The sequence below is a fragment of the Myotis lucifugus genome, unplaced genomic scaffold (assembly GCF_000147115.1).
Source record: "Myotis lucifugus unplaced genomic scaffold, Myoluc2.0 scaffold_130, whole genome shotgun sequence".
Taxonomy (NCBI): Eukaryota; Metazoa; Chordata; class Mammalia; order Chiroptera; family Vespertilionidae; genus Myotis; species Myotis lucifugus.
In genome coordinates this window covers 1,782,060-1,793,738 of record NW_005871178.1, presented here as the reverse complement: position 1 = coordinate 1,793,738, position 11,679 = coordinate 1,782,060, and the positions used below count along the sequence as shown (strand labels likewise).

General features: G+C 35.7%; 1 protein-coding gene across 1 annotated transcript in view; it reads left to right on the top strand.

Annotated features, from left to right (window-relative positions):
* The first annotated feature begins 1,000 nt into the window (after nt 1-1,000).
* RFX3 (regulatory factor X3) overlaps nt 1,001-11,679 on the top strand; it is a 234,089-nt gene continuing 223,410 nt past the window's right edge. Inside the window, exons 1-2 of the mRNA XM_023758439.1 lie at nt 1,001-1,107; nt 1,682-1,749. The gene's annotated coding sequence lies outside the window, so the exon portion shown is untranslated. The remainder of the gene's footprint in view (nt 1,108-1,681; nt 1,750-11,679) is intronic.

The following is an 11,679-nucleotide window of genomic DNA, read 5'->3' as shown; positions in this document are numbered from 1 at the left end:
GAATTAAAGGGGTAGGTAGAATTTTCTTAGAAATAGGTATGTATAATTCATAGTCATTTTGCTCAAAGTTGTTCTGAAGTATTGTTTAGTCATTTAGTGTATAATAAATATGTACAATAATAATATCTCATGTCAGAAAATATATAATATTTCATAATGACAGTAAAGTAACAGGACCATTTGATAATAGGGTTAAAATTACCAAGTTCTTTTTGAGAATTCTGGTGTGTTAACTAGTAGATTATTGCATTTTTGCTGTAGGCAGCAAACACCTGTGATTATTTTAGTGATCTTTGTCTTGTCTTGTTCAAGTAACCTCAAATATGTGTATTTAGACTGTTGCCTGTTCATATATATTGAGCTGTACCTGTTTGCTTTGTTATTTCTCTAAGTTTAATGGACCAACATAAAAATTGATGGCAACTGTTGCTTAGTGTCATCTTTACCTTAAAAGAAAAAAGAAAAACAAATAAAACTAAATCATGCCAGACAGCTATGATGCTGTTTATGATTGACTAAAGGATCAGATATATTCTACTAAATTGATTTCTGATATGGGACATATTTAGGGCAAAAAAAGATATAACATGTATAAACAAATACACTTAAGTTCCTGTATGTATAGCAGTGTTACCCTAAATTTACTTTATCAGCCAATAAAAATCATTAGTTTAAAATAGCCTTGCCTGTTCTCTTCTGAACCAAAGACTTCTTTTAAAAATTTTCATAAAACTGAATAATTATGCATGTCTTATTAGTTTCCTGACCTTTGTGACCTGCTTATGTATCTTTACTTATTTATTTTTAAGAACCAAATCTTATTTATTTTAAAAAGGAATGAGTAAAGTTGTGTCAGCTGCTAATCCATTTTCACTTTTACATCTCTGTATACAAGAAATTAGCAGGCTGATTCTCAGAATTGTTTGGTCTTTCATCTTTACAACTTAAAAGTACAGTTGTTGTTTTTTTCTCTCTAGTTGGTTTGGCTCAGTGGATAGAGTGTTGATCCACAGACTAAAGGGTACTGAGTTTGATTCAAATCCGGTCAAGGGCACATACCTCGGTTGCAGGCTCCATCCCAGGCCCTGGTCAGGGTGCAAATGGGAGGTAACTAATCAATGTGTCTCTCTCACATGGATGTTTCTCTCTCACTGTCTCTCCCCCTCCTATCCATTCTCTCTAAAAAAAAAATCAATGGAAAAATATCCTCTGGTGAGGGTTAACAACAAAAAAAATCAATATTTAAAGGTACAGATTTTTCTAGGATTGTTCTCTGTATTATTTGTCCTAACATATTTTTCTTGATTATTAGAATAGTATGCTTATTCTTTGAAAGTTCTCTTTCCTTCCCTGTAAAATCAAAACAATATCATTTTTGGCTAAGGAGGAAGCTTTTAAAAATATAGTCATGTAAAAAAATACCTTAAATATAATTCAGTTGTAGTATCAGATCAGTTCCTGGACTTATTGGGGTGATCACCTCATAAGTTATATGAATGTCTAATCTCTATGTTTTATACCTGAAACTAATGTAATATTGTATGTCACCTAATTAAGAAATAATGAAAAAATAATTGTTATATCACAATATTTATTCATAAACTAAGTAAATAACAGCATCTAGATTTTAAATAATTTATTTTTAATATTTACCTTACTCTTCTTGCTTTTAATATTTTAGGCCACTTGATCATTCTGGCATTTTATGGTAGAGAATACATTGAGTTTGGCTCATGGAAAGAATATGAGGTAATTGATCACATGTTCTCTATAAATTTTAAACTATATGTATGCAAAATATAGAGTATTTTAACATGTCAGATAAGATCTTATGTTTGAATTTTTCAGTAACATTTTACATATACAATTTTAATTACCAAGTTCTTTTTGAGGATTTTGTTTTAAGATAGGTTTTCCTTTCCTGATGGTCAGTAGTAGTTAATACTGTGAGGAATTTTCTTTTCTTTTAGAACTTATATATGTTTAAGGAAAAAGCAGTATTAGAGTGTTCTTCACTTTGTTATGTAGTTACAGTTATTATTTTTAAAAGTGTTGAATAACTTAGCTTTCTGTGGCACTTAGAAACCACAAGAGAACTTCTCCTTCCTACCCTCCTCCCTAACCTGCCCCAAGTAGGATTAATGGCATGCTGCGTTGAAAAGTAGTGGCTAGCACGTATAATTTATAGGGAAATAGTAAGAAAGAGCATTGATGCTCCTATAATGGGAAATTTCTAGGCACTACTCAGGCTCATTTAATGAGAAAACAAATATCAGACCCTTTGTTAGTCTTTTCCCATCTCTTTGGTACCCATGATGCATGGGTTTGGCAGTCTAAAATGGCAGTCAGTTAAGTGTACATGCTACATGCATTTCCACAATTGTTTCACACATTACCAGACATCAAGCTTATATCAGAGGGAATTCAAATTAAAGATAGTAAAATACAGCAGCTATCCGTATGTAATCAATTCAATGACATGGTAGTATTGGAGATCATTGGATTTTATTTATTTGGTGGAATAATTAGCTAACATAGTGCTGATGTCATAATTGTTCTACTCAATAATGGGTTGGTTATGTAGGAAGGTGCTAGAGTTTGGTGTGTGAACTTCTGCTTCCATTACAAGAGGCCTTAAGAAAGGTGAAAAGGGGGTGGGGGCAGGGGTGAGGGTGGGCTGGGTTGTGGGAGGGGCATCAGAGTTAGAATAAGCATTGATTCTGAGTCCATGTAAACTGTTCATCTTTAATCTTTGAGATTATATTTGCACCCAAATTACTTTCTTACCTTTCCACATAGTTGAAATGAAATTGCCAGTCCTTTTAAGATGATAAAACATTGCTATTTTAACATTTCTTCAGTCTTCAGTTCCTATGAGAAGATAAATGTATAATCTCTTGGTTAAGAAACTTAACCAAGACTCAAGAAAAATTAACTGGAGCTATATCCTCCATTTCAAAACTGTTGTTTTATACAAGTCCTCCAAAGAGTGCACCAAATATTCCCTGATGTGTGTTCCAAGTTTTTATACTTTTTTAAATATAAGGTTGTAAGAAAGATAAATTGAATAGTTTTGTGTCTTAGACATTTGTAACATGATTTATAACAAAAAATGATGCATTTATATACAGAAGTTATAATTTAATAGTTTTAATAATCTTTATCATGCTATATTTAAAGGGATATAGTACCAACTCTTTCAAATAGTTTTCTAAGAAATCTTGCAACTTCATCATATTTCTCAAACCATTTGAATTGTCTGTATCAAACAGATAAATCTGACATTCTTTTTCCTTATCACTCAGTATTTACATATGAACCTAATAACTGTGAAAGCTTATATGGGCCTGGAGAAAAAAAAAAGTTTCCATAGTATAGTTCTCTTAAAATTGCTTACAAATAATGTTTATTAAAAATAGTTTAGAGAAAATGTAAAACCCAAAAGATGTGTGGGTAGAATCCTTCTCTTGTATTATTCCAAGAACCAATAGAGAACGATTCTATATGTGTCTATCCGTCCCACTTTTTCTTTTAATATGATTTTTGGACCATTCACTTTGATAGCATTAAAATCCTTTATTATATGTGAAATAAGGTAGTTGACTTGTATAGGGGAGTAATAGGGAAGGAAATGTTTGTTTTTACATATTGTATAGCATATACTTTACATTTATATAGATCATAATTTACAAAGTTCTTTTGTGTGTGTGTAACATCTTTTTTAAAAAATTATATTTTTATTGATTTCAGAGAGGAAGGAAGAGGGAAAGAGAGATAGATACATCAATGATGAGAGAGAATCATTGACTGGCTGCCTCCTGCATGCCCCCCACTGGGGATCAAGCCCGCAACCCAGGCATGTGCCCCTGACCGGAATCGAACCTGGGGACCCTTCAGTCTGCAGGCCGATGCTCTATCCATCGAGCCAAACCGGCCAGGGCTTGTGTGTGTAGCATCTTATTTAACTTTTCCTAGCTGGGTTGTCTCCATAATATGGATGGGCAAACCAGAGACCCAGCAAGATTCTAGCATGCGAACGAGATCTTGTGACTTTTACTCTGGCATTCTTATCCACTATAAAAGTAATTATATTCAAATTATTCAATAATTCAAATTCGATTTTCCAGTCATAAAAGTTCTTCAGGAGCCACCTTGGGACTATTGGTCGCCTGTAGAGCAGGTCCCTTTTGGACTTTTTTCCTTTGAATAGTATTTCATTGGGAGATAGGATTTCAGAGCTATTCTGCTTTCATTTTTGCAAAGACTGTAAATTAGAGTAGCAATCTATGCCTCAGTTTTGTTCTTGCATTCTACTAAAAGTGATGATCAAGGTTATATACCTTTTCCTTACTGGTACTGTAGAGTTAGAAACAAGTGTTAAGCCTGGCATTTCTTTTACTTCTGTTCCTCTTCAACTAAGTTAATTTACTGAATTAACATAGTACACAGGATATACAAGATACTAGCTTTTTACCAGGGCCAATGACAATTGGTGTTCTTTTTTTAATATTTTATTGATTTTTTTTTTTTTACAGAGAGGAAGGGAGAGGGATAGACAGTCAGAAACATCGATGAGAGAGAAACATCGATCAGCCGCCTCCTGCACACTCCCCACCGGGGATGTGCCCACAACCAAGGCACATGCCCCTGACCGGAATCAAACCCGGGACCCCTGAGTCCGCAGGCTGACGCTCCATCCACTGAGCCAAACCGGTTAGGGCATGACAGTTGGTTTTAAAATAGTAGTATAGGGTAATGTTCAATTATTTTTTTCACAGTTCATTCTGAACAAAGAGAGGCACTTTAAAGGGCAGCAAAAATGGATATTGACAAGAGTGAGGAAAGATTGAAGCCATGGTAGTTACTCATTTTGCCTGGGGAAAGGAGGGGAGAAAACTTAAAATCTGTTTTCAAATGTATTTGTTTTTCTCTTTTTTTTGTTACAAACTTGCAGTGAAAATCAATAAAGTAGCAAAATGACAGGTATGTTAGAGACTTGTTATCGTCTTAAAAGCCCGGCTGAAATAGAATGAGTTTAAATTATAGAAAGGGTAATTTTAATTTGTCATAAAGAATACACCCCCTAAAAAGTCAATGAACTCTGGAATGGTAGAGAGATTTGGGAGGTTAAACCCCTTAAAAAGATTCATGACCAGAATGGTTATTCAACTAAATATACATTTTATCTTTAAAATCTCTCCCAAATTTAAAGTTCTTTGACTTTCGTTGACTATAATTGTGTTGCTAATTGCTTGGAAACTTAATGCAATATGCACATGAATATGCTGTTATAACTAAAGAGGATACATGTAATTTATGGATATCCTTTTATTATTTTTTTCAGAGATAAATTAAGATAAAAATTGCAAGTGCGTTTCAAATTTTGGATTATATAAAGAACTATAATGCATTTAATCTAAGAGATAATATAAATTTAATCTTATGTGCACTTAAAAAATACTTGATAGAAATACAAAGGAAGCTAACAGTCAAGAATGTGAGAATAAAGCTCTATCCCTTATCAAAGTAGTCTAGAGCAAACAGCTTATAGGTTTTTGAGTTAGTCAAACCTGAGCTTGAATCTTGGTTCACCCACTTATTAATTCAATATCTTTATGTAATATGGGATAATAACTGTTGCCTTGCAGACTTGTAAAAATTAAATAAGGGATATATGTGAAGTACATAATCCAATGCTTGGCACAGAGTAGTGCTAATAAGTGATAGTTCTCTTCATTTCCCCTGTAAGTCTTATAGTTTCTCTGGAAGTTTGGTTCAGGAAACCAGTAGACAGGGAGGAGATAAATGGGCATATTTTGGAGATAGGGTTCAATATACTTCTTGCATTTACTATTTAATTTTTCAAATTTTACTGCATCCTGCTATAGTCCACAAGAATTTATTGCTTTTTTAAATTAAGGAGAAACCACTTTTGGACCTACCTTGAGCAAAAGCTTCATTATCAGACCCACTTTTAGGAAGAAAGCTATATAGAGTTGTAAGTAGGAGGAAACCACATGTAAAATAGAAAATATGAAACATCTTCAGATCTTAACTCCTGGAGAAACTCCCTTTTATCAAAAGGAAGTGAATGTTTACTTAAGAGTTCAGTGTGATACATGCATTATTTTCTTTCAATTTAGGGTCCATCAGTTCTCATTTTGTTTTATTTTAATTAACATAATTGTCTTAGATTCCCTTCTAACCACTACTTACCCCACCCCTCCCTCCTACCCCAGCTAACACAAGTCAGCTTACTACTATAGTTATCTTGTATTTCCTTTGTTAATCTGTACTAATAAAAGCCTATGTGGTCATCACGCCCTCACGCTGTGATGCCCTCACGCTGTAACAATCCGTCACCAGGAGACTGCATGCGTAGCGGGCGAGCGCGGGTAGGCGGGGACTTGACACTACGTGCGCAGCACGGAGGTGGGTCCTGGCGGCTCTGCGTGGCACTGAGGCGGGACCCCCCGGCTCTGGCCTACCTCTTTGGGGCAATCTATCAAGGAGCCCTGGATGGGTGGGTGGGGTCTACCTCTTTGGGGAGATCGATCGCCGGGCTCCCGCACTGTGAGAAGGCACAAGCCAGACTGGGGAACACCCCCCCGCCAAGTGCATGAATTTTGTGCACTGGGCCTCTAGTTTTATAATGATAACCAATATTTATTAAGTGCTACCCATGTGAGAGGCACTGAGTAAATACCTTATATATACTCACTTAACCTTCACATTATCTCTCTGAGGGAAGTAGCTCCTACAGACCCATGATTCCTTATATTCACTTGTGAATTTCAAAAGGCTTTAAAAAATCACCAGTTCCCTAAGTTTGTGGCAAAACTAATTTAGCCTCAAAACAACTCATGGGTTTTTGAGTTAGTCAGACCTGAAGACTTTGAACGTTCATTCATTTAGCTACAGGAATGTTAATGTGTGTGATTATGGGTTGCTGCTCTAGATCCACTTGGGGTGTAAGATATCTGGTAGTACTTTCTAAAATTCAAACATTTCTAAGTCATGTGACATATCTGGCCCAGGGGCTAAGAATAGGGTGTTGTGAACCTGTTTCATTATTCTGTTTTATATATGAGAAGACCGATGCGAGAGGATGTTCAGTAAATTGCCAGGGTTTGAATGGTATGTTAAGATGTTAAGTAAATTACTCAGGTAATGCATGGTAAAGCCAAACTTAAACCCAGCAGTCTTATTCCGGAGCCCAGACTTTAAAACCGCAACACTGTTTTGCCACCCAGTTGCCAAGGCAAGATTGAGCTTAGTTGGCACAATGTTTATGTCTTAAGTTGACACAATTGCTTAGTTTTACTAATAGAGGAAGGTGTATACGAAAATAACCCTCTTATAATTTATATTTGGGTGTGGAATGTTATGCTTTTCTACAATCTCGGATGGATGTATCTGATCCTAGAAGTCCCCTAAATATAATGAGCACAGTCACAAAGGCCTCTTGTGTCAAAGTAGAAGACTGTCTAATTTCTCTTTTGTCACTTTTCATTATTTTATATTGTCTCTCACTCAAGCTAGAAGTTGCTTGTTTTGACTTTGTTCAACAAATAATTATTTAATGCCTGCTATATAGTAGGCTAGAAATACAATAATGAACAAGAAAATTTGGTTCCTGTCTTAATGGGGACACTATTGTCATTGTGGATGGGACAGTACTTGGTGGGATCCCCACGTAGCAGCATGTTTAGCATATGTGGTCCAAAGTGGCTCCCCAATTGTTGTGGCAACCTAAGTGGCCCCCAAAGTTTCCAGAGTCCCCAGATGGGGAACAGGGTAGTGGTATACCTGGATGTCATTCACAGTCAGTCCTGAGGATAGTAGCTGTTCATTTGCTCATCCACTATCCAAGTTGAATAATTAATTTATTTTAAGCATTTCTTTTTCTAGAATCCTGGCTTCATTCATCGTAAACAGAGCTGAGAGAGCTACCAAACAAGTCCTGCTCACACTCTGGGTGCAATAACTAAACGGAAAAGCAAGATTAATTGTGGGTACATTTAACCATGGTTAATTGAAAAATCCCATTATACTTTATAAATAACGAGCATAAGTTAGGCTCCTAAGTTAACATACCAAGTGATGCTGGATTTTTTGAGTGATAGAATCAAAGTCTCTAGGACTTTACATATGCAAGTTATTTCACAAAGACATAATATAGCATATTTATGCCAAGTATATTCTATAGCACACAAACATTTCTGCTTTAATTTTTGAAGTGACATTTTTTCTAAAAAATATTTTTATATTTTAATTGATTTCAGAGAGGAAGGAAGAGAGAGAGAGAGAGAGAGGAGAGAGAGCCATGATGAGAGAGAATCATGGATTGGCTGCCTCCTGCAAGTTCCCCACTGGGGATCAAGCGATCAAGCCCTCAACCTGGGCATGTGCCCTTGACTGGAATCGAACCTGGGACCTTTCGGTTCGCAGGCCGACTCTCTATCCACTGAGCCAAACAGGCAAGGGCAGAAGTGACATTTTTATTTATTTATTTATTTATTTATTTATTTATTTTATTTTTAATTTTTTTTATTGCTTAAAGTATTACAAAGGGTATTACATATGTGTCCTTTTTTCCCCCACCCTTGACAATCCCCTGGACTCCCCTACCCCCCAGTGTCTTATGTCCATTGGTTATGCTTATATGCATGCATACAAGTCCTTCGGTTGATCTCTTACCCCCCTCCCTCCTGCCGCCCAACCCTCCCCGGCCTTCCCACTGCAGTTTGACAATCTGTTTGAGGCAGCTCTGCCTCTGTATCTATTATTGTTCAAAAGTTTATAAATGGTCTCTATTATCCATGAATGTGTGAGATCATGTGGTATTTTTCCTTCATTGACTGGCTTATTTCACTTAGCATAATGCTCTCCAGTTCCATCCATGCCGTTGCAAATGGTAAGAGTTCCTTCTTTTTTACAGCAGCATAGTATTCCATCGTGTAGATGTACCACAGTTTTCTAATCCATTCATCTACTGATGGGCACTTAGGCTGTTTCCAGATCTTAGCTATGGTGAATTGTGCTGCTATGAACATATGGGTGCATATATCCTTTCTGATTGGTGTTTCTGGTTTCTTGGGATATATTCCTAGAAGTGGGATCACAGGGTCAAATGGGAGTTCCATTTTTTGTTTTTTGAGGAAACTCCATACTGTCTTCCATAGTGGCTGCACTAGTCTGCATTCCCACCAGCAGTGCACGAGTCTTCCTTTTTCTCCACATTCTCTCCAGCACTTGTCGTTTGTTGACTTGTTGATGATAGCCAGTCTGACAGGTGTGAGATGGTACCTCATTGTTGTTTTGATTTGCATCTCTCGAATGATTAGTGACTTTGAGCATGTTTTCATATGTCTCTTGGCTTTCTGAATGTCCTCTTTTGAAAGGTGTCTATTTAGATCCTTTGCCCATTTTTTGATTGGATTGTTTATCTTCCTTTTGTTAAGTTGTTTGAGTTCCCTATAAATTTTGGAGATTAGGCCCTTATCAGATATGACATTGGCAAATATGTTTTCCCACGCAGTGGGTTTTCTCGTTGTTTTGTTGATGGTTTCTTTTGCTGTGCAGAAGCTTTTTATTTTGATGTAGTCCCATTTGTTCATTTTCTCTTTAGTTTCAAGCAGAAGTGACATTTTTAAAGAAATCATGAATTCAAATGATTTGTGGATAGAAACTACTTGATTTTGAATTTATCATTTGAAAGGAATAAATATATATTTTTATTTGGTATCCACATCAACTGATTTTTAATTAGCATTTTACATTAAAGTAATAACACTTGAAAGTTTATGGGACCTCGGGTTTATGACAGTTGACATCATCCTATATAATAAAAGGCTAATATGCAAATAAACTAAGTGGCGGAACAACTGATTGCTATGACGTGCACTGACCACCATGGGGCAGACACTCAATGCAGGGGCTGTTTCCTGGTGGTCAGTGTGCTCCCACAGGAGCGTGGCTCACGGCTGGTGAGCACAGCGGTGGTGATGGAGGGAGCGAGCCTAAACCCTAAACCGGCAGTCGGACATCCCCTGAGGGGTCCCGGACTGTGAGAGGGTGCAGGAGGCCAGGCTGAGGGAACCTGCCCCCCCCCCGCACTCCCCACTGCCCAAATGTCGTTCACCAGGCCTCTAGTTTTAAATAAAAATAATTTTATTGTATTATGATCACAAAAATTACATATGCTGATTGTAAAACATTCTGAAAATTCAGAAAGTTACAAAGAAAGAAGAAAGCAAAAAGCAAAAAAATACCATCATCATTCTGCTTGATGATGACTACACATCTGCTCACGAGATTGGTGCTCTCGTCTGTGCTTCTGCTCATGCATTTGCTCTCCTTTACAAATTCAAATCTTATAAAAATTGGGTCATAAAGTTTGTTCAACTTTGACTATCATATCTTAAACATCCTTTCATGGTAATAACATTTTCTATCTCTTTATTGGCATTATATGAATGTATCAATTTAAGCAATTCTCTAGACATTTAGGATGGTCTCTTGTATTGATATTATGATTAATTGTATGTGCATCTTTGTGCAGGTATTTATTTCCTTTATATGAATTCTTAGGAATGGAATCGCTGGCTAGAAGATCTGGGCACATTTTGAATGTTTTTATCAACCAGCAGATTGATTTCTAGAAAGGTCATACCATTGTATGCTCTCTAACACTGGACATGATCAATCTTTGTAAATTTTTTTTTTGTATTTTTGCCAATCTGATAGTTGAATAAAAATCTCACTTTGATTTGCATTTTTAAATAATGAATGACTAAAAAAAATTAAAAGCATGTTTATCAACCATTTGTATTTTTTTGTTGACTATCCATTTATATCTTTAGCCCATTTTCCTGTTGGGCAGTTTCTATTGTTCCTCCTCCTCCTTTTAAATTTTAAGACCTCTTCATAATATAAGGATGTGAACTTTTATTTGTCATTCATAATGCACTTATTTTGCCATTTAAAAATATTTGCTGTTTTTTGTTTTATTTTAGAGATATGTTGGTATCACTGTTTTCCACTTGGTATTTCCACATTTTAATATGACCGTTATAATTCATAATGACTTGGTAGATGGATTAAGGATTAGACCTTTAAAAAAATGAAGATACTTTTTAGACGGGAAACAATTTTTGCAGATGATAAAGGTGATGAATTGCTCATGTAATTATATATGTTTGCTGTGATTACAGTTTCAATTGCTGCATATAAAATAGAAATTATGTGAGGGAGATATTTTACTATAGTTGAAAGACTCCTTACTTTAAATGTCAGACAGTCCTGGCTTTATTAATTTGTTCTTTAACTTAGACAACAAATGTTTAAGTACCTATTATATATTAAAAATTCATAATGGTTTCTCTATTTACTGCTGTGTGACCAGAGCAGTTTACTTAGCTAATCAGTATTTTGACTCTATTTATTTATTTTTAAAAGAGGGATAATACCTACTTTGTTGACTTATTGTAAGGATTATAGTTTACCTGAAGTATCTAAGAGCACCTGACATATAATCAGACAACAATAAACATTTAGTGTTGGTGTTGTTATTCTTTATAGTAACAGAACATAGGGTACTTTTAGCCTGTTATTATACTATATAACAGTGATGGTGAACCTATGACACGCGTGTCAGAGGTGACACACAAACTCATT